Here is a 24,391-nt window from a genome sequence, read left to right as displayed (position 1 = left end):
CCTAAGTGTTTCGCATGTGTTCCGACGCCATGTCTGTACATGCTAGGCTCGTCAACACCCGTTGTATTCGAACGTTAGAATCTATCACACCCGATCATCACGTGGTGCTTCGAAACAACGAACCTTCGCAACGGTGCATAGTTAGGGGGAACACGTCTCTTGAAATTTTAGTGAGGGATCATCTTATTTATGCTACCGTCGTTTTAAGCAAATAAGATGTAAACATGATAAACATCACATGCAAATCATAAAGTGACGTGATATGTCCAATATCATCATGCGCCTTTGATCTCCATCTTCGAGGCGCGGCATGATCACCTTCGTCACCGGCATGACACCATGATCTCCATCATCATGATCTCCATCATTGTGTCTTCATGAAGTTGTCTCACCAACTATTACTTCTACTACTATGGCTAACGGTTAGCAATAAAGTAAAGTAATTACATGGCGTTTTCATTGACACGCAGGTCATACAATAAATTAAGACAACTCCTATGGCTCCTGCCGGTTGTCATACTCATCGACATGCAAGTTGTGATTCCTATTACAAGAACATGATCAATCTCATACATCACATATATCATTCATCACATCCTTTTGGCTATATCACATCACATAGCATACCCTGCAAAAACAAGTTAGACGTCCTCTAATTGTTGTTGCATGTTTTACGTGGCTGCTATGGGTTTCTAGCAAGAACGTTTCTTACCTACGCAAAGGCCACAACGTGATATGCCAATTCCTATTTACCCTTCATAAGGACCCTTTTCATCGAATCCGATCTGACTAAAGTGGGAGAGACAGACACCCGCTAGCCACCTTATGCAACCAGTGCATGCCAGTCGGTGGAACCACTCTCACGTAAGTGTACGTGTAAGGTCGGTCCGGGCCGCTTCATCCCACGATGCCGCCGAATCAAGATAAGACTAGTAACGGCAAGTAAATTGACAAAATCGACGCCCACAACTACTTTGTGTTCTACTCGTGCATAGAAACTACGCATAGACCTAGCTCTGATACCACTGTTGGGGAACGTGGCAGAAATTCAAAATTTTCTACGCATCACCAAGATCAATCTATGGAGTAATCTAGCAACGAGGGGAAGGGGGTGCATCTACATACCCTTGTAGATCGCGATGCGGAAGCGTTGCAAGAACGCGGATGAAGGAGTCGTACTCGTGGATATTCAGATCGCGGTTGATTCCGATCTAAGCGCCGAACCACGGCGCCTCCGCGTTCAACACACGTGCAGCCCGGTGATGTCTCCCACGCCTTGATCCAGCAAGGAGAGAGGGAGAGGTTGGGGAAGACTCTGTCCAGCAGCAGCACGACGGCGTGGTGGTAACGGAGGAGCGTGGCAATCCTGCAGGGCTTCGCCAAGCACCGCGGGAGAGGAGGAGGGAGAGGGGCAGGGCTGCGCCAAGAGAGAGATGTTCTCATGTATATGGCAGCCCCAAAACCCCCACTATATATAGGGGAGGGGGAGGGGCTGCGCCCCCCTCTAGGGTTTCCCCCCCAAGGGGTGCGGCCAGCCCTAGATCCATCTAGGGGGCGGCCAAGGGGGGAGAGAGGGGGGCGCACCACAAGGTGGGCCTTAGGCCCATCTGAGCCTAGGGTTTCCCCCTTCCCCCTTTCCTGCGCCCTGGGCCCCTTGTGGGAGGCGCACCAGCCCACCTAGGGGCTGGTCCCTTCCCACACTTGGCCCACGCAGCCCTCTGGGGCTGGTGGCCCCACCTGGTGGACCCCCGGGACCCTCCCGGTGGTCCCGGTTCGTTACCGATAGCACCCGAAACTTTTCCGGTGACCAAAACAGGACTTCCCATATATAAATCTTTACCTCCGGACCATTCCGGAACTCCTCGTGACGTCCGGGATCTCATCCGGGACTCCGAACAACATTCGGTAACCACGTATATCTATTCCCTATAACCCTAGCGTCATCGGACCTTAAGTGTGTAGACCCTACGGGTTCGGGAACCATGCAGACATGACCGAGATGTTCTCCGGTCAATAACCAACAGCGGGATCTGGATACCCATGTTGGCTCCCACATGTTCCACGATGATCTCATCGGATGAACCACAATGTCGGGGATTCAATCAATCCCGTATACAATTCCCTTTTTCAATCGGCATGTTACTTGCCCGAGATTCGATCGTCGGTATCCCGATACCTTGTTCAATCTCGTTACTGGCAAGTCTCTTTACTCGTTCCGCAACACATCATCCCGTGATCAACTCCTTGGTCACATTGTGCACATTATGATGATGTCCTACCGAGTGGGCCCAAAGATACCTCTCCGTTTACACAGAGTGACAAATCCCAGTCTCGATTCGTGCCAACCCAACAGACACTTTCGGAGATACCTGTAGTGCACCTTTATAGCCACCCAGTTACGTTGTGACGTTTGGTACACCCAAAGCATTCCTACGGTATCCGGGAGTTGCACAATCTCATGGTCTAAGGAAATGATACTTGACATTAGAAAAGCTCTTAGCAAACAAACTACACGATCTTGTGCTAGGCTTAGGATTGGGTCTTGTCCATCACATCATTCTCCTAATGATGTGATCCCGTTATCAACGACATCCAATGTCCTTGGTCAGGAAACCGTAACCATCTATTGATCAACGAGCTAGTCAACTAGAGGCTTACTAGGGACATGGTGTTGTCTATGTATCCACACATGTATCTGAGTTTCCTATCAATACAATTCTAGCATGGATAATAAACGATTATCATGAACAAGGAAATATAATAATAACCAATTTATTATTGCCTCTAGGGCATATTTCCAACAAGGCTTTCATCCTTCACAATGCCGCCCAAGGCTCCCAAGGCACCCATTACATGCAACTGGGTTAGATCCAACGTCACTGATAGCACCTTAGCTGATTTCGTGAAAACGGGTTACCTGCCAAAGAAAGAGGTCATGTCCTATCATGCTCCTGGCCCGTCAGAAGAGAGACCTCAACCTAAGGATGGAGAAGTTGTAATATTTACTGATCACATGAATCGGGGCTTTCCTCCTCCTGGCTCAAAATTCTTCGGAGATGTCCTGCACTTTTTCGACCTGCGACCTCAAGACATCAGACCCAATTCCGTGTCAAACATCTGCAACTTCCAAGTGTTCTGTGAGGTGTACCTTGGAGAAGAACCCAGCTTGCTACTCTTTAGAGAGTTATTCTATCTGAACCGCCAAAATGAATGTGCCCATGTGCCCAGCTTGGAGCTTGGCGGAATCTCAATCCAGCGACGTAGAGATTGTCTCTTCCCTTCTGCTGAGCAGCCAAGCCACCCGAAAGATTGGAACCATACATGGTTCTATTGCCAAGACACTTCTCCGGCTAACGAGAACCCTCTACCCGGCTTCCGCGCCCTACGTCTGGAGTCAAATCACCCCTTACCAGATAAATTATCTGCGGCTGAACGTCAAACACTTACCCCCACCATAAACAAGATCAAAGCTCTTCTGGGGAATGGCCTAAACGGCATTGATTTGGTCCGGGTCTGGATTGCCTGGCGGGTAATACCTTTAAGCCGCCGCCCCGGCTTGATGTGCGATTACACGGGCCAGAAGGATGATCCTCTTCGGCACAGTCCTGACGACTTACCTGAGGACATCATTGATGACATGACCAAGTCTCTTCTGAACGAGAGCCTGGCAGATTGCGGGAGAACAGGCTTAAGTCCTTTCTGCAAGGCTAACCCGGCCCCAGCGGTAAACTATTGACCTGAACACCTCACCTTCCATTCTAACGATTTTGTCTTAATTCAAAAACCTTCGTTGTCTTTTACAGGCTAATGATAAATTTTGGAAAGTCAAATATGACCATGCTGCTGCAAAGAAAGCCAGGAAGGCCAAGAAAGCCGCTGCCCATAAGAAGGGGAATAAACCTAGCGCCTCAGACCTGCTTCATCTGGAGGATACCTCCGAGTCAGAGGTAGCTCTTGACTATTTAAGCTCCTTTTTAACCATCTTATTGACTCGAATTATGAGCAGGAGGACACCGGAGTGAGTCATGAAATGATTGAAGAGGTAACTATAATTTCCTCCGACTCCGAGCGTTTGCCGAGACAGAAAGTCCGAAGGGTAACCCGGAAAGTAAGATTTTCACATCCTTTAGCTTATCAAGATCCTCAATTTCTTTTGAAGCGATAGATTCATGAGAGTCAGAGGCAGTCCCGGACCAGCAAAGATGCAGACCTCTCCTCCGGCTTACCCGATGCATCCAGGAAGCGCCGGACTGAGGTTATCTTTGACTTATATTCTTTGCACCCTTTGGCGGGCTTCAGTCGTCAACCGCTCAATTCTTCTGACTCAAACTACCAGGAAACTTCACCTTCCTCCGGCAACTCAATGCAGTACAATATGCCGGCTTTCAAAACCGCTCCCGGGTAATGATGATCAGTTTATTTTGTGCTTACCTTACTCGTTTTTGTACTAACCCTTTGACTTTCAGTGTATAAGTAAAGCCCAGCAAGAGGACAAAGAGAAGTAAACCAGTCGAAGAACCGAGCTTGGCTGAGCCGGAACTCAGAACAGCTCCTCCTGATGCTTCTACTCGTGAGCCGCCAGCTGTACCAGCTTCTGATGCTTCTGCTTATGAGCCGCCGGCTGCACCAGCTCCTGATGCCGCCACTGCTCCATCTATGGAACAAGTTATGGAAGGTTCTGAGGACCCGGAGATCCCTAGCCCGGCTCATCCAGATGATCCGGACGTTGAAATCATCCGGACTGAGTGTGTCGAACCGGGAAGACCTACCGTGCTGGCTAAGTGCTCTGCCAAGGAAGAACTTCTGAAACACCACAGGGCCAAGCTAGACATCACTGATTATGCTCATCTGAGCATTGAAGACATTGTCTCTGGCTATGTGAATCAAGTGCACAACAGCCGGGATCTGGAAATTGATATGGTGAAACAAATACAGCAAAAATCTGAGGTATGACTCTCTTGCTTACTCCCTAGTTATCCTTACCATGTCAGCCCCCAAGTCTATTACTTATGATGAAATATGTTGTAGACTTAACACCAGTTTAGTAATCACGTGTGGTAACCAAGTACTTGAGCAGCTATGCATTAGCCCCCAAGTGCCAAGTATCTTTGCTTGCAAAGTGCTTGGGACTTATTTCCATGAACCGCCACTGTAAATAGAGCTCTTTAACATACATTAGCCCCCAAGTGCCAAGTATCTTTGCTTGCAGAGTGCTTGGGACTTAATGTTGCAGTATGATAACCCTACCGGTAAACCGGAATTGATGCAGGCTGCCATTAAGCAATTTGAATCGGAGATCTCTGAGTAAAAGAACCGCCTGAAAACTCAAGAAAATGAAACCCAAAAGGCCAACTCCAAGTTTGAATTCAGTGTATCTGACAAAAGAGAAGCTGAAGAAGAAGTTTGAAGGAGAGAGAAAAGCCTGGGCGGATGAAAAGACTGCTTTGCTCAGCCGAGCCGAACAAGCGGAGGCCACTCTTACTGAAAAAACCGCCGAGCTATCCGGCTTAAAACGCCATGTATCTCAGATGGTCTCTGCAATCTTTGGTAAGTTACTCTGTAAGTGTTAGCTAGTTTACATCTTTTCCAATAATCTTACCTGACTTTGTAATGCAGGCCCCCGGAGTTCCAATCTCAATCAAAACATGCTGACAAAGCTGAAGGCTGTTTATACCCTGGTGGAACAACTCTACACCGGGTCACAACGTGCTTTAGCCGCCGTGGCTCTATCAAATGAAGTTCCCACTCATCTAGCGGATGTGTTAAGGCAGCTTGCAGTGGTACCTCAACGCTTCCAAGAATTGAGACGAGCTTCTGCAAGAGCCGGAGCCATAGCCGCTCTGAGCCGGGCCAAGGCATTTCTACCGGAGCTAGACCCGGCCGACATCGCCCTTGGGTATCCCAGTTTGAAGGAGGACGGCACCCCATTTGACCAGAAGGACTTCGCCGCTTGCGTGAAGAGCATACGCCCTGTGGCCACTCTGATTGGTAATGACACAGATCTTTCCAAATATCAACCGGGCTATGACGCAGAGAATCAGAGGATCCCAACACCACGCTATGAAGCCATCAGCCTGATTCCTCCCACTCGTAAGCATACCTTCGCCCCTGAAGTTGACCCGGCCGGGTTAATTGATGATGAAGCTCAATTTGAAGCCTTGAGTGGCATTGACCGGAAATCATCAACCTTCCAGGACATGGAAACAGCCGGAGAGCAGAGAGGGATGACCCGGAAGCCTCAGGCCCGACACACCTTTAACCCTTCAAGCAGCTCATGCTTACGTCTTGATGAAACAATGCTTCATTATTCGAGCTCGGGGAGTTATGTAATAGAGTAGGAAAATACTTGATTGTGTCGTGCCATCGCGCACGTGTGTGGCGCTCAACACTGTTGAAACTGCCCTTTTATATTCTGCCGGGTTATGCTTGATCCTCTGTTTTCCTTATGTTTAAAGAGCTGTCCTGAATTGTCCTGCATAGAAAACAAATCACAAGTCCCTTGGCGGCTTAGAGCATGGAGGGTCATATATATAACCCGGAGTAGGCATCAAAAAATCATAATAAATCAGTTCTTTAATTGTATCTTTGAGACAACCATAACAACCTATCTATGATTCTTCCAGTACACTTCCGGCTTATATAACCCGAATAAGGAAGGTGAAAACCCAACTCTGTAATATGGTGCTTATATGTGCGATCAACTTTATTGATCAAAGTTAAGCCGGTGGAACAGAAACCACCCGTGAATACCTAAAATATGATCAAAAGAACTTATTTGCAAAAAAGAAACTGCAAAAATTTGGAGGCTTCTGATTCGAATACAATCAGAGAACCGTTCCAAAGGGGTTAAGCTAAGATTCAAATACGATCATATAGCCCCCAGTGGCTTTGGCATTGCCGATCAAGAGGGTACTGACAGCTATGTTCTCTTTTGTTCGAATACGACCTATGTTTGAACAGGAAGCCCCCAAATGACCTTGAGAGTTGTTTAGCGACGCTGATTCAAATACGATCCACTTCGGTTCCCAAATGGGGCTTGAGCTATGATTCAAATATGATCAAGAAACTCCCAAGTGAGCTCGGTAGTGTGCCAATCAAAAGGGTATCGACAGCTATGTTCTCTTTGGTTCGAATACGACCTATGTTTGAACAGGAAGCCCCCTAGTGATCATAATTTTTAGCGGCTAGATTCTAATACGATCGTAAGCCGGATCAGCTCCCAAGTGACCATGTGAGATGATAATGGAAATAGCAATGACACATTTACCTTTGAGGGGAAAAAAGGACAGAGGTCCTGTTTATTATTTATCATAATATATACATTGTCACGGAAGTATGTACATTATGAGAGCCGGTGGCTCAAGTGTAATAAGGCCGAAGCTGAGCTATATTCCACGGCCGGCAGGTCTCCTCCTCCGACTTACGTGAATTTTTGTGCTCTCGAACATCGATGAGGTAGTATGACCCGCCGTGCAAGTTCTTGCTGACCACAAAGGGCCCTTCCCAAGGTGGGGATAACTTGTGTGCATCTGTTTGATCCTGGATGAGCCGGAGCACCAAGTCACCTTCCTGAAAGGTTCTAGACTTAACCCGGCGGCTGTGATAGCGGCGCAAGTCTTGTTGGTAAATCACCGAGCGAGCTGCTGCTATATCACGCTATTCATCCAACAAGTCAAGAGCATCCTGACGTGTTTATTCATTGTCCGTCTCAACATAAGCCGCCACACGAGGCGAGTCATGACGGATGTCGCTATGGAGAACCGCCTCGCCTCCGTAAACCATGAAGAAAGGTGTATAACCCATAGATCTATTAGGAGTAGTATTGATACTCCATATCACAGAGGGTAACTCCTCCACCCAACAACCCGGCGTCCGCTGTAAAGGGACCAAAAGCCGGGGCTTGATGCCTTTCAAGATTTCCTGATTAGCTCTCTCAGCTTGACCATTGGATTGCGGGTGAGCCACTAATGCTACATCGAGTCGAATATGCTCTCATTGACAAAATTCTTCCATGGCGCCTTTAGACAGATTGGTACCATTGTCAGTTATAATGCTATGTGGAAAGCCAAAGCGAAATATCACCTTTTTCATGAACTGCACCGCCGTGGCCGCATCACACTTACTAACTGGTTCTGCCTCAACCCACTTTGTGAACTTTTCAACCGCCACCAAGAGGTGGGTCTTCTTATCCTTGGACCTTTTGAAAGTTCCAACCATATCAAGCCCCCAGACTGCAAACGGCCAAGTGATTGGAATCATCCTCAACTCTTGAGCCGGCACGTGAGCACGTCTTGAGAACTTCTGACAACCGTCACATTTACTGACTAAATCCTCTGCATCAGCACGAGCCGTCAGCCAATAAAAACCGTGACGAAAAGCTTTGGCCACAAGGGATTTTGAGCCAGCATGATGGCCACAATCCCCCTCGTGAATCTCTCGTAAAATTTCTTGCCCTTCCTCAGGCACAATGCTGAAAAGCCCCAGTAACACTGCGATGATGCAACTCGCCATTGGCAATTATCATTGACTTAGACCGTCGGGTTATTTGTCTGGCCAAATTTCATCCTCAGGCAATTCTCCCCGGGTCATGTAAGCCAAGTATGGCACTGTCCAATCTGTGATAACATGAAGAGCCACCACCAACTGTGCTTCAGGGTCTGGAACAGCCAAGTCTTCCTCTGTAGGTAACTTGACAGAAGGGTTATGCAGAATATCCAAGAAAATATTAGGCGGCACCGGCTTTCGCTGAGAGCCCAGCCGGCTTAAGGCATCAGCCGCCTCGTTCCTTCTGCGGTCAATGTGCTCTACTTGGTAACCCTGAAAATGTCTGACAATGGCATCAACTTCACGGCGATAAGCCGCCATGAGGGGGTCCTTGGCATCCCACTTGCCTGATACTTGTTGGGCCACCAAGTCTGAGTCACCAAAGCACCTTACCCGGCTTAAACTCATCTCCTTGGCCATCCGAAGGCCATGGAGCAAGGCCTCGTACTCAGCTGCATTGTTAGTACAGGGAAACATCAACCGTAGGACATAACAAAATTTGTCACCTCGAGGGGAAGCTAACACGACTCCAGCCCCCGAGCCCTCGAATTGCCTGGACCCATCGAAGTGAATAGTCCGGTACGTATTATCCGATGCTCTTCAGGCATCTGCAGCTCTGTCCAATCGTTGATGAAATCTACCAATGCTTGTGATTTGATAGCCGTGTGTGGCACATACTTTAGACCATGAGGCCCAAGTTCAATGGCCCACTTAGCAACTCTTCCTGTGGCTTCTTTGTTTTGGATGATATCTCCTAAAGGAGCAGAACTAACCACAGTGATAGGGTGGCCCTGGAAATATTGCTTAAGCTTCCGGCTTGCCATGAACACGCCATAAACAAGCTTCTGCCAATGTGGATACCGTTGCTTGGACTCAATGAGTACTTCGCTGACGTAATAAACCGGCCGCTCAACCGGATGTTCCTTACCCGCCTCCTTGCGCTCCACCACTACAGCCACACTGACGGCTCGTGTGTTAGCAGCTACATACAACAATAAGGGCTCCTTATCGACAGGAGCAGCAAGAACTGGCGGCTCAGCTAACTGTCTTTTCAAATCCTCAAAAGCAGCATTAGCAGCATCGCTCCACACGAAGTCATCTGTTTTCTTCATCATCTGATATAGTGGTATGGCCTTTTCGCCCAACCGGCTTATAAACCGACTCAAAGCAGCGATGCGACTAGCCAGACGCTGGACATCATTTATGCACGCCGGCTTAGCCAGAGAGGTGATTGCCTTGATCTTCTCCGGGTTAGCTTCAATGCCTCTGTGAGAAACCAGAAAACCCAAGAGCTTGCCTGCAGGAGCACCAAACACACACTTGGCCGGATTAAGCATCATCTTGTAGACCCGGAGATTACCAAAAGTCTCCCTCAGATCATCTATCAAGGTCTCCTTCTCTCTAGATTTTACCACAATATCATCCACATAGGCATGAACGTTGCGCCCAATCTGATTATGAAGACAATTTTGTACACACCGCTGGTAAGTCGCTGTAACGCCCACGATGCGGCTATATCTCCCACGTGTCGAGGCACGACTTAGAGGCATAACCGCATTGTGGTTTTGTCGCAAGAAGGGTCATCTTCACACAATCCCATGTAATGAACAAGAATGGGATAAAGAGTTGGCTTACAATTGCCACTTCACACAATACATAAATAATATTCATACATCATCCAAAATCCACACATAGACCGACTACGGTCAAATCCAAATGAAAATAAGGTAACCCCAAATGCTAGATCCCCGATCGACCCAACTGGGCTCCACTACTGATCATCAGGAAAAGACACATAGTAACGACCACGTTCCTCGTCGAACTCCTAGTTGAGCTCGGTGGCGTCATCTGCACTGGCATCGTCGGCACCTGCAACTGTTTTGGTAGAATCTGTGAGTCACGGGGACTCAGCAATCTCACACCCGCGAGATCAAGACTATTTAAGCTTATAGGAAAGGATGGTGTAATGAGGTGGAGCTGCAGCAGGCACTAAGCATATATGGTGGCTAACATACGCAAAAGAGAGCGGGAAGAGAAGCAACGGAACGGTCGTCAACTAGCAATGATCAAGAAGTGATCCTGAAACTACTTACGTTCATGCATAACTCAAGTCGTGTTCACTTCCCGAACTCCGCCGAGAAGAGACCATCACGGCTACACACGCAGTTGGTGTATTTTAAAATTGGGTCAAGTGACAAGTTCTCTACAACCGGACATTAACAAATTCCCATCTGCCTCATAACCGTGGGCACGGCTTTCGAAAGATAATACCGTGCAGGGGTGTCTGTCGGGGATATACCCCGCGGTATGAACCGGCCGGAAGTATGACCTGGACGGACTTGGCATTTCACTGATGACCCGGCGAAGGACTAGCGACTCATGGGTCTGGCGGCCCATTGGTCAGACAGCTCATGAACCAGACAACTCATGGATGGCCCCGACGACGGGTCAGATAGAAGACTAGGCCCAAGGCCCAGAAGGCCGGCTCATGTTATGATGGGCCGGTTTAAGAGGAAAGGCGTGAGGAATATTTGTCTTACAAGGAGTTAAGACCTGGACTTGTATCCGGTTTGTATTAAAGATAGACTAGTCCTAATCCTAATAGGACTCCACATGTAACCCGCCCCTTCAACATATATAAGGAGGGGCAGGGCACCCCAAAGAGGGACAAGTAACAAGAAACAATCTCTAGGGCTAGACACCGAGAGCCGGTTCCCGGCGACTCTCCCGTGATCATAATGAGACCTAGCCTCAAACAGCATGTAGGGTTGTTACCAGATGATGTTTCCCGGGGCCCGAAGCTGTCTAAATCGTTGTCTTGTGTTGCGTCTCTCGATTCCGCTCAACCCCTCTCTCAAGCTACTACATAGATGCGTTGGCCTCACGACTAAGTCCTCACACTAGGACATCTGCCGTGACAATTCCACGACAGTTGGCGCCCACCGTGGGGCCTGCGCACGGTGGTGTTAAGTTCTTGGAGGGATCTCTCCAAGGGATCGAGGAGTTCACAATTTTTCGGATGAAGAGCTGGTTTGAAAAGATTTGCATCAGTGTCAAGTTCATCAATCCAGATTTGAAGATTTGGAAGATTTAAGGTTCAAAAAGAATTAGGGTTGTGAACTGTTCCGCCGCCGTTTATTTGAATGGTCGCCGAGACTGAGGGAATTTTGATCATCCGCATCAACGTCCAATCGGTTCAAGTACTGGTTCAGATTTATTTATTTTTTCGGCGGCTCAAGTTGTTTTCGCCAAAGTCAAGCACGACCCGGAGGAATCAATGCTGCCTGTCACGACTTCGCCTCGTTTTCCCCCTGCTGCAGCTCCACCGCTGCCACGGCCCTCCTTCGGCCTCCGCTGCTGCTGTTTGTCCGTCACCTGCGGGTCAATTGGTTTTATTTTCCTAATCAGCGACGTGATGCATAGGTTGATCAGAATATGAGTTGGACTTGGTTTGTACGTATGCCAGCCAATTGATTGGTCAGTCAAACAATACTAGTTCTCCGGGTCAAAGTCAAATCCATCAGAAAGATGCCTCCCTGGAGTAGTAGTACTTGCGGATTACCGTGTAAAAACAGATCATGGCCTTGCCGTTATATGGAGCCAACGTCCGGGTTATTTTGCGGTCTGGCGCCGAACCATCTTCACCGGCCACCATGATTAATCAGCTTCTGCCGCGGTTGAGCCGGACCGCTGTTTTTCAAAAAGAAAGTAACAAGTTGTTGCTCCACAAAATTGAAGAGATGGACACGTATAGAGCATATGCATATGAAGAAACATCACATCATTAGCAAGGCAAAGAAAAGATCCAGTGGATAAGGTCGATCGAAATATGCATGCAAGAGCAACCTTGCCTCCGTCTCTGCTACAACGCTATTCCAGAGCTACCACGGCGTTGTTTTAAGTTGCCGGCTTCACACTGCTCGAGCTGCTGTTTCCAGCCCGTCGCCGCAGTACGCGAGCCGTCTCACCTCTGCCTCAAGTCGCCACTGCGGGAGTTGCCGGTCCTCGTCCCCGGCCACGCCATGAACCGTTGTTTCCGCAAAGTTGCCAGTCCTCGTCCGCGGCCACGGCCCTGATCAGCTGTCTCCACCGCCGGGTTGAGCCGGTCCTATCGCCACAACTCATCGCCATTCTCAAACTGCCGTTTACTTGGATTCGCACTGAGCCGCCAGTCCGTCGGCAAGCTCCTGCCTGCTGCCTTGCCACCCTAGCTAGCCACCGGCTTGCGCTGCACACTGCTTGAAGCAGAAAAGAGAAACTCTGCTCTAAGGATCGTGTGTGCACTGTGTTGGACTTGTTTAAGAAAAAAAAGGGTGGAGAAGGTCACGTGGAGACCACAGGCACTAGAAGACAAGGGAAGCAATCAATTCTTCTGTCAAAAACAAAAGCAACACTATGCATTATACAGCGCCGGCATCCGTGTTCATCCGGCAAAAAAATCAGGTGTTATTTTTCCTATGAATTTTGTCAGTACATGTTAATTCATCCGACAACAATTACTCTGGCCTGTAATATTTTTACGCAGGACGACTATTAAAAGAAAAAGGGGTGGTGTTATACCACGGATGCACGTTTGGCTATGCCGCGCGGCTTCACGGACAAGCGTGTCGCGGTCTAGTTTACATCAATGCGCCGGCCGATTCGCCCGTCCGCGCCGCCTTACAACGCCACGGACGAATCGCCCGTCTGGCCTCACGGCCGGTTCACGCGTCCACGCCGGCTTACAACGCGGAGAACAATTTGCTCGCCCGCACCAGCTTACAACGTTGCGGCCGACTCATCCGTGGTTGATTTTAGCTTCACCGTGGCAGATAATTTCCGGCCTAACATACCAGGTGACATCTATCTAAGTCTATTTTTGACACATATTTTTTTTGTCAAAAGGACAATTACTTTGGACCGTATATTTTGATATGCAGGACAATTATTCATTATAAACGTGGTCTATACCATGGGTACGGAGCACGCGCTAGCAACGTTCTGCACTGGCATTTCGTCCGTGTCATACCACCCGGTGAATGAACGTGAGCAAGTCGCTGTCCCTGTGGCCCGGTTTACATCAGCTTGCCAGGACCGCGCCCGCGATTAACTCGCCCGTCCGTGCTGGTTTACGACACCGGTGCTGATCTTCCCCGTCCGCACCGGCTTACAATGCCGCGGCCGACTCATCTGTCCGAGCTGCCTCTGATGCTGCGGTCGTCCTTGTCGTCCGTCTCTTGCAGCCTGGTCTACATCAACATACCGGGCCGCACCTATCTGCATGAGCTGATTATTGAGTATGAGCAAGTCACAGCTGGGGTAGCCCGGTTTTCTTCCAACAAATTGGAGGCGAATTATCATGTATTATCAGCCGGCGTCTGCACTGGATGGTTCAATGGGCAGGCGCACAAGTCGCCGCCACTACAGTTTGGTTAACTTCAAAACATCTAGTTGGAAGGAACCATTGGCCGAGTTGCTGACACGGCTCATACGGGATCATTTATAACCCGCCGCAGTCACCTCAACCTTCTGTGGATTCACATCGTGCTATCAACACCAATGATATACAAGTTATGCCGGTTTATATCACGGTCAAGTATGGAGAATCTCAAGCCAACTCCTCGAGTCATCTTGAGACTTGGGGGCTACAATGACATGACTCGGGAACTCCGGGTCATTGGAGGGAAGGATAACCCGGTTCCGGAGGCCACCACCATATTGATGAAAATTTAAAGGCCGTCAGAAAATTGCCGGTTCAAATTAAAGATTCCGGTTTAAAATCCGGCCCAAGAGACATCTTTCTCCCGCAAAGCTTTGAAGCTCTCCAATCCGGTTCAACATCCGGCTCAAGGTAAATTTGTCTCTTACAAAGCTTTGAAGCTCTCAATACCTGGTTTAAGAATTCCCGGTTCAAAAAGAATAATCTCTCGCAAGTTCGAGTTCTCAGAAAAATTAAAGGTTGCCAAAGAGAACTTGCTGCCATGATGCGCGGTTCAGACATGGGTTATCCTGCCTTATTAGCTTATCATATTATTGATCATGTGGGGGGCTTCCTGCTCATCGAGCATAGCTGTCGGTACCCTCTTGATCGGCGCGATGCCAAAATTTATATAGTCACTTGGGGGCTTCCTGTTCAAACATAGGTCATATTCGAACCAAAGAGAACATAGCTGTCGATACCCTTTTGATCGGCACACTGCCGAGCTCATTAGGGGGCTTCTTGATCGTATTCGAATCATAGCTCAACCCCTTTTGGGAACCGACATGGATCGTATTCGAATCAGCGTCGTTAAACAATTCTCAAGGTCATTTGGGGGCTTCCTGTTCAAACATAGGTCATATTCGAACCAAAGAGAACATAGCTGTCGGTACCCTCTTGATCGGCAACGCCGAAGCCACTGGGGGCTATATGATCGTATTCGAATCTTAGCTTAACCCCTTTGGGACGGTTTTCTGATCATATTCGAATCAGAAGCCTCAAAAAATTTTGAAGTCTCTTTTTGCAAACAATTTTGGATTTTATTTGAAGCTCTTTTGATCATATCTAAAGTGTATATGAGTGGTTGCTATTTAACCCGGTTTGACTTTGGATGATAAGTCGCCATCATATGACAATCATAAACATTTGGAAGTCTTGATTTCTAAAGATTGGGTTATCACCCTTACTGCACAGGTCACATAAACCGGCAATGAAAATTCAATATCACAGGTATAATATTATTATTATAGTTATGTTTCATAGTTATGATTCATAACAGGCTTGTCTGTGACCCCTTGTTACACATCAATGGTTATATGCGAGATATTATGACCCGCCCTGCGGGAAACCACCAAGGGATCTTGTGATCTAATTATGTGCAGGATAAGACTACATTTGGGTGGTTACCCGCCCTGGTTTTTGACGTTAAGTCGCCAGGGCATATGTTGTTTAAAATCTGTGCAGGATTTACAGAGCTATGCCTTACATAAATGATTAAGTTCAAGCCCATCATCAAAGATTGAAATTGGTGTCTCAAAAGGGTTATCAATTCTTGATTTTCTCAAAGTTTATAAGCCGCCGGGTTATGAAATTCCGGCGTACAATGAATGCGCATTAAGTCGCCATCGGCCAAGAGCCGCCGAGTATTTGAACTTTCGATCTACTTGTCAACCGATAAGTTATTCAAATTTCTAATAGCCAAAACTTGGCTGGATTTTCATGATGATATTAAATGATTGAGGTTTTCATACCGGATTATATTATTCAAATCTTGAATAGCCAACATGGCTGGATTTTTATTATGATTATCAACATTATGATGGAGATCTTTAAAGTCGCTTCAGCGCAATGGCTATTATTTTATCAAAGTATATGATTTATTTTACAATGGAGGGAATAGTCCCGAGTCGTTCCAGGCTTACGGCCCGGCACTTGGGGGCTATATTATTCAAGTTGAGGTTACATCAAATAGGCAAGTCCCATGTCACTGCCAACATACACCATGGCACTTGGGGGCTAATGCAAAGTCATTTTTTGCTCAACTTATTTGAAGACCCGACTCATCACATTGTAATGAGCCGGCCCTAGGGGGCTACCAATTGCTCCTGTCAAAAATTCAAGGTACACAAGCCTTAATCCATTATATTGAAAGATCCACTATTCAGTTGGTAGAGTACAAAGCTCTTAACCTTGTGGACGTGGGTTCAAGCCCCATGGTGGAGATTACATCATATACTGTTATTATCAATGAATCATATACAAGGTCCCAGCTCGGTAATATCTTACTGGCCCGGCCCTTGGGGGCTACACGTTGCTGGTCAAGTTTACATGATCATATTTACAAAGTCCCTGCTCATTATTGCATAATGACCCGGCCCTTGGGGGCTATGCTGGTTGAAGTTTATATGAGCATAAGGCAATTACAAGTCCCAGGTTGCTGCAAGCATGACAACCCGGCACTTGGGGGCTACATAATATGGAATATTCAGTTTTTACTAGTGACTGAGATGAACAATATGGATTTCTTCAAAGTGGCAGCATTTATATTGAAGCAAGTCTTAAGACATCACTTTCTTCTACTCAAGACTTGGGGGCTATAGGCATTATATTATTATCAAAGAAATATTTTCAAATTCTCTGTTTTGAGCAAACCAGATTGACCTGGCGTCACCAATCATTATGACCCTGTCTCTGCAACCCGGCGTCATCAGTAATCATGAACCGGTGTTGGCAACAATCATGAACCGGTGTTGCCAACAGTCATGAACCGGCGTTGGCAACAATCATGACCTGGAATAATCAATTTTTATAACCCAACAATGGTGGTAATCATAAACCGACAAGTTTTACATCTTCAACCCGGCTGGATATCAGTTGAATATTTTAGAGACTAATATTTGTGTCAAGTCAGAGCATTGAAGGCCGACTCAAATGGATTATTTCTTATAATATTTCTCTACAAGAAGCCAATATCAGCCAATTAGTTATGAAGTTGGTCTATTGACCCGGATTTTTCAGAAGAAGTGCCTAGATTTTTTGCATTGGTAATATTTGAACACATCTGCTAAAGGAGATTTGCTATGAGATCATGAATGCGCAGCAAGGAGGAAAGGACAAGGACTTAAGGATGTTTAGGTGCCGGTTTTACAAGAATTCTTAACCCGGAGCACAACCTGTCAAATTTGTTCTTGTTTTTATTTTGCAGCATAAGTTTATCATGGATAAATCCAAGCTACACTGGGGGCTAATGTCGGGGATATACCCCACGGTATGAACCGGCCGGAAGTATGACCCGGCCGGACTTGGCATTTCACTGATGACCCGGCGAAGGACTAGCGACTCATGGGTCTGGCGGCTCATTGGTCAGACAGCTCATGAACCAGACAACTCATGGATGGCCCCGACGAGGGTCAGATAGAAGACTAGGCCCAAGGCCCAGAAGGCCGGCTCATGTTATGATGGGCCGGTTTAAGAGGAAAGGCGTCAGGAATATTTGTCTTACAAGGAGTTAAGACCTGGACTTGTATCCGGTTTGTATTAAAGATAGACTAGTCCTAATCCTAATAGGACTCCACATGTAACCCGCCCCTTCAACATATATAAGGAGGGGCAGGGCACCCCAAAGAGGGACAAGTAACAAGAAACAATCTCTAGGGCTAGACACCGAGAGCTGGTTCCCGGCGACTCTCCTGTGATCATAATGAGACCTAGCCTCAAACAGCATGTAGGGTTGTTACCAGATGATGTTTCCCGGGGCCCGAAGCTGTCTAAATCCTTGTCTTGTGTTGCGTCTCTCGATTCCGCTCAACCCCTCTCAAGCTACTACATAGATGTGTTGGCCTCACGACTAAGTCCTCACACTAGGACATCTGCCGTGACAATTCCACGACAGTGTCCCAACTTAGCCGATCATAAGCTCTCACGGTCAACGAAGGATAAACCTTCTCCCGGAAAGACCCGATCTGTCGGGGATATACCCCGCGGTATGACCCGGCCGGAAGTATGACCCGGCCGGACTTGGCGCTTCACCGTGACCCGCCGGAGGATTGGCGACTCACGGGTCTGGCGGCTCACTGTCAAATGACTCACGAGCCGGACGACTCACGGATGACCCCGACGGCGGGTCAGATAGAAAACAAGGCCCAAGGCCCAGAAGGCTGGCTCACGTTTATGATGGGCCGGCTTAAGAAGAAAGGGATGACGAATATTTCCTTTACGAGGAAGCAAGACCCGGACTTGTAATTAACTTGTAAGAGAAGATAGACTAGTCCTAGTCCTACTAGGACTCCACATGTAACCCGCCCCTCTAACTTATATAAGGAGGGGCAGGGCACCCCAAAGAGGGACAAGCAACAAGAAATAATCTCTAGGGCTAAACACCGAGAGCCGGAGCCGGCGACTCTCCCGTGATCATAATGAGACCTAGCCACAAACAACACGTAGGGTTGTTACCGGATGATGTTTCCCGGGGCCCGAAGCTGTCTAAACCCTTGTCTTGCGTTGCGTTTCTCGATTCCGCCCAACCCCTCTCAAGCTACCACATAGATGCGTTGGCCTCGCGACTAAGTCCTGACACTAAGGACATCTGCCGTGACAATTCCACGACAGTTGGCGCCCACCATGGGGCTCGCGCACGGTGGTGTTGAGTTCTTGGAGGGATCTTTTTCAGGGTTCAAGAAATTTGTAATTCAATTTCCTATCGTCAGTTGAGCAAAATTAAAACCCGAAGGAAGACCCGGACGTGCACGGGTCAAATCTTCCACAACCGGACTCTGTTTCATTGCCAAGTCGTCCGGGGTCTCATGCGTCGTCTACGCCTCCGAGTCGCCAGGGTGAAGACTCGCCAAATAAAGCTATCACCTCATGTGATCCGTCGAAACTAGCAGATCCCGGTGACTACAGAAGGCATATCAAGTTAATCTATGTCCAAGTCAAACCAGTACAAGACTCAAGACCTGGGGCCAACACGACCTTGACCCGCTCGGCACCCGCGACTTTTGCTCCACCCTCGGCTCTGCTTCGGATTGCCGCGAGTCGCCGCGGTTTCGGACTGACTTGGCCTCGCCTGACGGCCTCAATCACAGCTGGGCCCCTTCCTTCTCTGAGCCGCCGACAAGTTTACTCCCCTGCCGCTCGCCTCTGGACACCTTGTCAGTGGTCCGCCATGAACCACTAGTTTTGAGCCGTCCGTGCTTCCATTGAGCCGCCGTTCTGGGTAGCCGCCGCCCCGCGCTGAGTCGCCGGACCAGGTGCCCCGGGTCTCCGCTCCTCCGCTGCCGTCCCGCGCTGAGTCACCGACCAGCCCTCCATTCCTCTACTGGCCGCGGATTACGTGCCCGCCAGCCCAAGCCGCCTTCACCTCGCCGTGACGTTGCGGACCAAGCCTGCCTCTGCCACTGTCGCTTCCGCGGTTCGCGGTGAGCCGCCACACCAAGCTCCCATGCACCGTCGCGTCACGCCTCCGCCGAACCGCCACAGCCAAGATTGAGATCATGCAAAAAGGAAGTACAGTATACTTTTTTGGAAAAGCACGAAACAGAGATCAGCAAAATCATTGAGCCGCCGCTGGAGAGTCGGCGTCGCCGCCTGCCAAGTCATTGCAGCTGCTCCATATGCAACTATCTAAATCTGAAGTGACCCGAAACGCCGCTATCAAAATCAGTTCGATGCATCAAAGTTGCCATCACCGCAGAGTCACCGTTGTGCTCTCCATGACACTGCCACCTGAAGATGTTTCTTTGGCATCCTCTGTTCCCTGTGTCAACTTCGTCAAGGCCGAACCAAAAATCAAATGGTGATTGTTCTGATGATGAACCGACAAAACAGCCAAAGGATAGTTATAAATGATGAAGGAGCATCCACGGATGGTACGGGGAGAAAAGCTTGGAGCACCACGACTCCATGTTTTATTCAATGGTTCAACTGACTGTTCTGAAAACGGAACTCAAAGTCTGTCTCATCGCCGCTATCGTCAACCGTCAACGCTGCCGGCCGGACACCGACGAGTCGCCACTACACGCTTACGGCTGTCGGACACCGTCGAGTCGCCACTACACGCTTACGACCGTCGCAGACCTTGCACCGTCGCATGACCCGCCTCGCCGGTTCAACCTCGTTTTGCCGCGGCCCACTGCCGAACAGCCGCTGCTGTGACCCGCCGCGGAAACAAGCAGCTGCCTATCACCGAGTTCCCGTTAGGCTCCCGCGCACCCGCGCACCCCACCTCGCTGTCGAGCCACCTGCGAGCCAATTCGGGTTCAAGTCAAGCTGAAAGCTGCAAATCAAGTAGCAGACCGTCGCCTTCATAAAGCTACCTCTGCCACTGGAGAGCCTCCCCGCGTTGATCCGCAGCTGGAGAGCCGCCGTCACACGATGAGCCGCCGCCTGCCCCCGGTGGACTCGCATCAGTTTCAAGCTGTTCAAGTCGCCGCCTCCTCCGTCTCAAACGTGATGCTGCTGCAGTTTCTGAGCCACCGCCATGGTGATGCCTCCGTTTCGCTGCTGTCTTGAGCCGCCTCTGCCGTGTTGAACCGCCCGGGCTATAGTGAGACGTCGGTCTGCCTGAGCCGCCTCTGCTATGTTGAATGGATCATCCGTCATCCGAACAATCAGGTGATATCCATCCAAGTTTGTTTTATCAGCACATGTTGTTTTGTCAAAGAACAAGCTTATCTCTACCTTGATCTGCAATATTGTTTATGCAGGGCAATTATTTATGACAAAAAGTGATATTAGACTGTGGGGATGGAGGCACGCCGACATCTTTTGGCACAGGTGGTCTTCGTTATTCAACGGACCCCCGCACCAGCTTACAACACCGTAGTCGTCTCTTGCGACCGCGCCGATTTACCACGCCGTGGCCGTTTCTTGCGACCAAGCCGGTTTACGACGAGGAGGACAATTTGCCCGTTTGCACCGGCTTACAACGCCATGGATGACTCGCCCGTCCGCCCTCGCGGCCGGTTCACGTGTCTGCGCCAGCTTACAACGCCGTGGCCGACTCGCTGTCCGCGCCGGCTTACACAAGTCACCGCCGATTCACCCGTCCACACCGGTTTACCACGCCGTGGCCGGTTCACCCGTGAGCGACTTCAACTTCACCTAGCGATCATCAATTTCATGGCGGATTATTTCCGGCCTGGCACATCAGGTGATGTCCATCTAAAAGGACAATTGTTCACTACATCAAAACGATGTGGTTAACTCGCCTGACTGCGCCGGTTTACAACACCGCGGCCGGTTCATCTGTCTGAGCCGCCTCTGATGCTGAGGTCGTCTTTTCCATCCGTCCATTGCGGCCGGGTCTACATCGACACACCAGGACTGCGCCTGTCTGCATGAGCGGATTATTGGATATGAGCAAGTCAATGCTTGGGAAGCCCGGTTTTTCTTCCAACAGCTTGGAGGAAAATTGTCATGTGTTATCAGCCGCCGTCGGCATTGGAGGGCTCAATGGGCATGCGCACAAGTCGCCACCACTACAGTTTGCTTAACTTCAAAACATCCAGTTGGAAGGAACCATTGGCCGAGTTGCCGACACGGCTCATACGAGATCATTTATAACCCGCCGCAGTCACCTCAACCTTCTGTGGATTCACATCGCGCTGTCAACACCAATGATATACCTCTTATGCTATGGTCAATATGGAGAATCTCAAAGCCAACTCCTCGAGTCGTCTTGAGACTCGAGGGCTACAACGATATGACTCGGCAGCATTGGTCGATTTCAATGCATTCAAGAACTCCGGGTCGTTGGAGGTAATGATAACCCGGTTCCGGAGGCTACTACCAGATTGATGAAAATTTAAAGGCCGTCAGAAAATTGCCGGTTCAAAATAAAGATTCCGGGTTAAAATCCGGTTCAAGAGAGATCTCTCTCCCGCAAGTTTTGAAGCTCTCAAATCCGGGTCAGACATCCGGCTCAAGGTAAATTTATATCTTATAAAGCTTTGAAGCTCTCAATATCCGGCTTACAAATTTCCGGTTCAAAAAGAGGTTATCTCTCGCAAAATTCGATTTCTCAGGAAAAATTAAAGGGACCAAGGAGAGTCTGTTACAAAGCACGACTCAAATATATGTACCCTGCTTTAATGACCATTGGGAGCTGATCGTATTCGAATTTAGCTTAACCATTTTGGTGTGACCCTGATCGTATTCGAATCAGAGTCGTTAAATATTCTCATGATCACTAGGGGGCTTCCTGTTCAAACATAGGTCATATTCGAACCAAAGAGAGCATAGCTGTCAGTACCCTCTTGATCGGCACACTACCGAGCTCATTGGGGAGTTTCTTGATCGTATTTGAATCATAGCTCAACCCCTCTTGGGAACCGACGTGGATCGTATTCGAATCAACGTCGTTAAACAACTCTCAAGGTCATTTGGGGGCTTCCTGTTCAAACATAGGTCGTATTCGAACCAAAGAGAACATAGCTGTCGGTACCCTCTTGATCGGCAACGCCAAAGCCACTAGGGGCTATATGATCGTATTCGAATCTTAGCATAACCCCTTTGGGACGGTTTTCTGAACGTATTCGAATCAGAAGCCTCAAAATTTTTGAAGTCTCTTTTTGCAAACAGTTTTCGGATTTTATTTGAAGCTCTTTTGAACACATCTAAAGTGTATATGAGTGGTTTCTATTTAAATCCGGCTTGATTTTCGATGATAAATCGCCGGCTTATGACAATCATCATCTTTGTGGAAGCATTGGCTTCTAAGGATTGGGTTATCACACTTACTGCACAGGTATCATAAGTCGGCAGTACAATTCAATATCACAGGTCATATAAACCGACAAATGCAAATTCAATATCACAAGTATGGTATTATAGTTATGTTTCAAAGTTATGATTCTTAACAGGCTTATCTGTGACTCCTTTTTTACACATCAGTGGTCATATGTAAGATATTATGACCCGCCCGGCTGTAAACCGCCAAGGGTTCTTGTGATCTACTTGCGTGCAGGATAAGAGTACATTTGGGTGGTTACCCGCCTTGGTTTTTGACGTTAAGTCGCCAGGGCATATGTTGTTTAAACTTTGCAGGATTTACAGAGCTATGACTTACATAAATGATTAAATTCAAGCCCATCATCATAGATGGAAATTGGTGTCTCAAAAGGGTTATCAATTCTTGATTTTCTCAAAGGCTATAAGCCGCCGGGTTGTACAAATTCCGGCTTACAATGGAGGCGTATTAAATCGCCATCGGCCAAGAGCCGCCGGGTATTTCAACTCCGGATTGACCTATCAGCAGATGAGGTATTCAACGCTTTGGCGCAATGGCTATTATTTTATCAATGGATATGATTTATTCTACAATGAAAAGAATAGTCCCGAGTCGCTGCAGGCTTACGACCCGGTACTTGGGGGCTACATTATTCGAATTGATATTACATCAAATATGCAAGTCCCATGTCACTGCCAGCATGCACCATGGCACTTGGGGGCTAATGCAAAGTCATTTTTTTGCTCAACTTATTGAAGACCCGACTCATCACATTCTCAATGAGCCGGCCCTTAGGGGCTACCAATTGCTCCTGTCGAAAATTCAAGATAATTCTAGGATGACCAGGCTACACTACTATGACTATAGCCGACTCATGGGGGCTACACAACTGGATTTTATTCAAAGCCATGGTGATAAGTCCCGGCTTCTTCATGCCGATTAAACCGGCCCTTGGGGGCTACAGGTATTATATTATTATCGAAGAAATATTTTCAAATTCTTTGTTTTGAGCAAACCAGATTGACCCGGCGTCACCAATCATTATGACCCTGTGTCTACAACCCGGCGTCATCAATAATCATGAACCGGCGTTGGCAACAATCATGACCCGGAATTATCAGCTTTTATAACCCGACAATGGTGGCAATCATAAACCGGCAAGTTTTACATTTTCAAGCCGGCTGGATATCAGTTGAATATTTCAGAGACTAATATTTTTGTCAAGTCGGAGCATTGAAGGCCAATTTAAATGGATTCTTTATTTACAAGAGGGAATATCAGCAAATGGGTTATGAAGTTGGCTTATTGACCCGGATATTCCAGGAGAAAATGTCATGGACTCAAGGATGATCAGGTGCCGGTTTACAAGAATATTTAACCCGGAGCACAACCTGTCAAATTTGTTCCTGTGTTTATGTTGCAGGATCAGTTTAACATGGATAAATCCAAATTAAACTGGGGGCTAATGTCGGGGATATACCCCGCGGTATGACCCGGCCGGACTTGGCGCTTCACCGTGACCCGCCGGAGGACTGGCGACTCACGGGTCTGGCGGCTCACTGTCAGATGAATCACGAGCCGGACGACTCACGGATGACCCCGATGGCGGGTCAGATAGAAGATAAGGCCCAAGGCCCAGAAGGCCGACTCACGTTTATGAT

Source organism: Triticum aestivum, chromosome 6D (genome assembly GCF_018294505.1).
Source record: "Triticum aestivum cultivar Chinese Spring chromosome 6D, IWGSC CS RefSeq v2.1, whole genome shotgun sequence".
Classification (NCBI taxonomy): Eukaryota; Viridiplantae; Streptophyta; class Magnoliopsida; order Poales; family Poaceae; genus Triticum; species Triticum aestivum.
The sequence above is the reverse complement of the archived record's forward strand: the minus strand, read 5'-3'. Positions refer to the sequence as shown.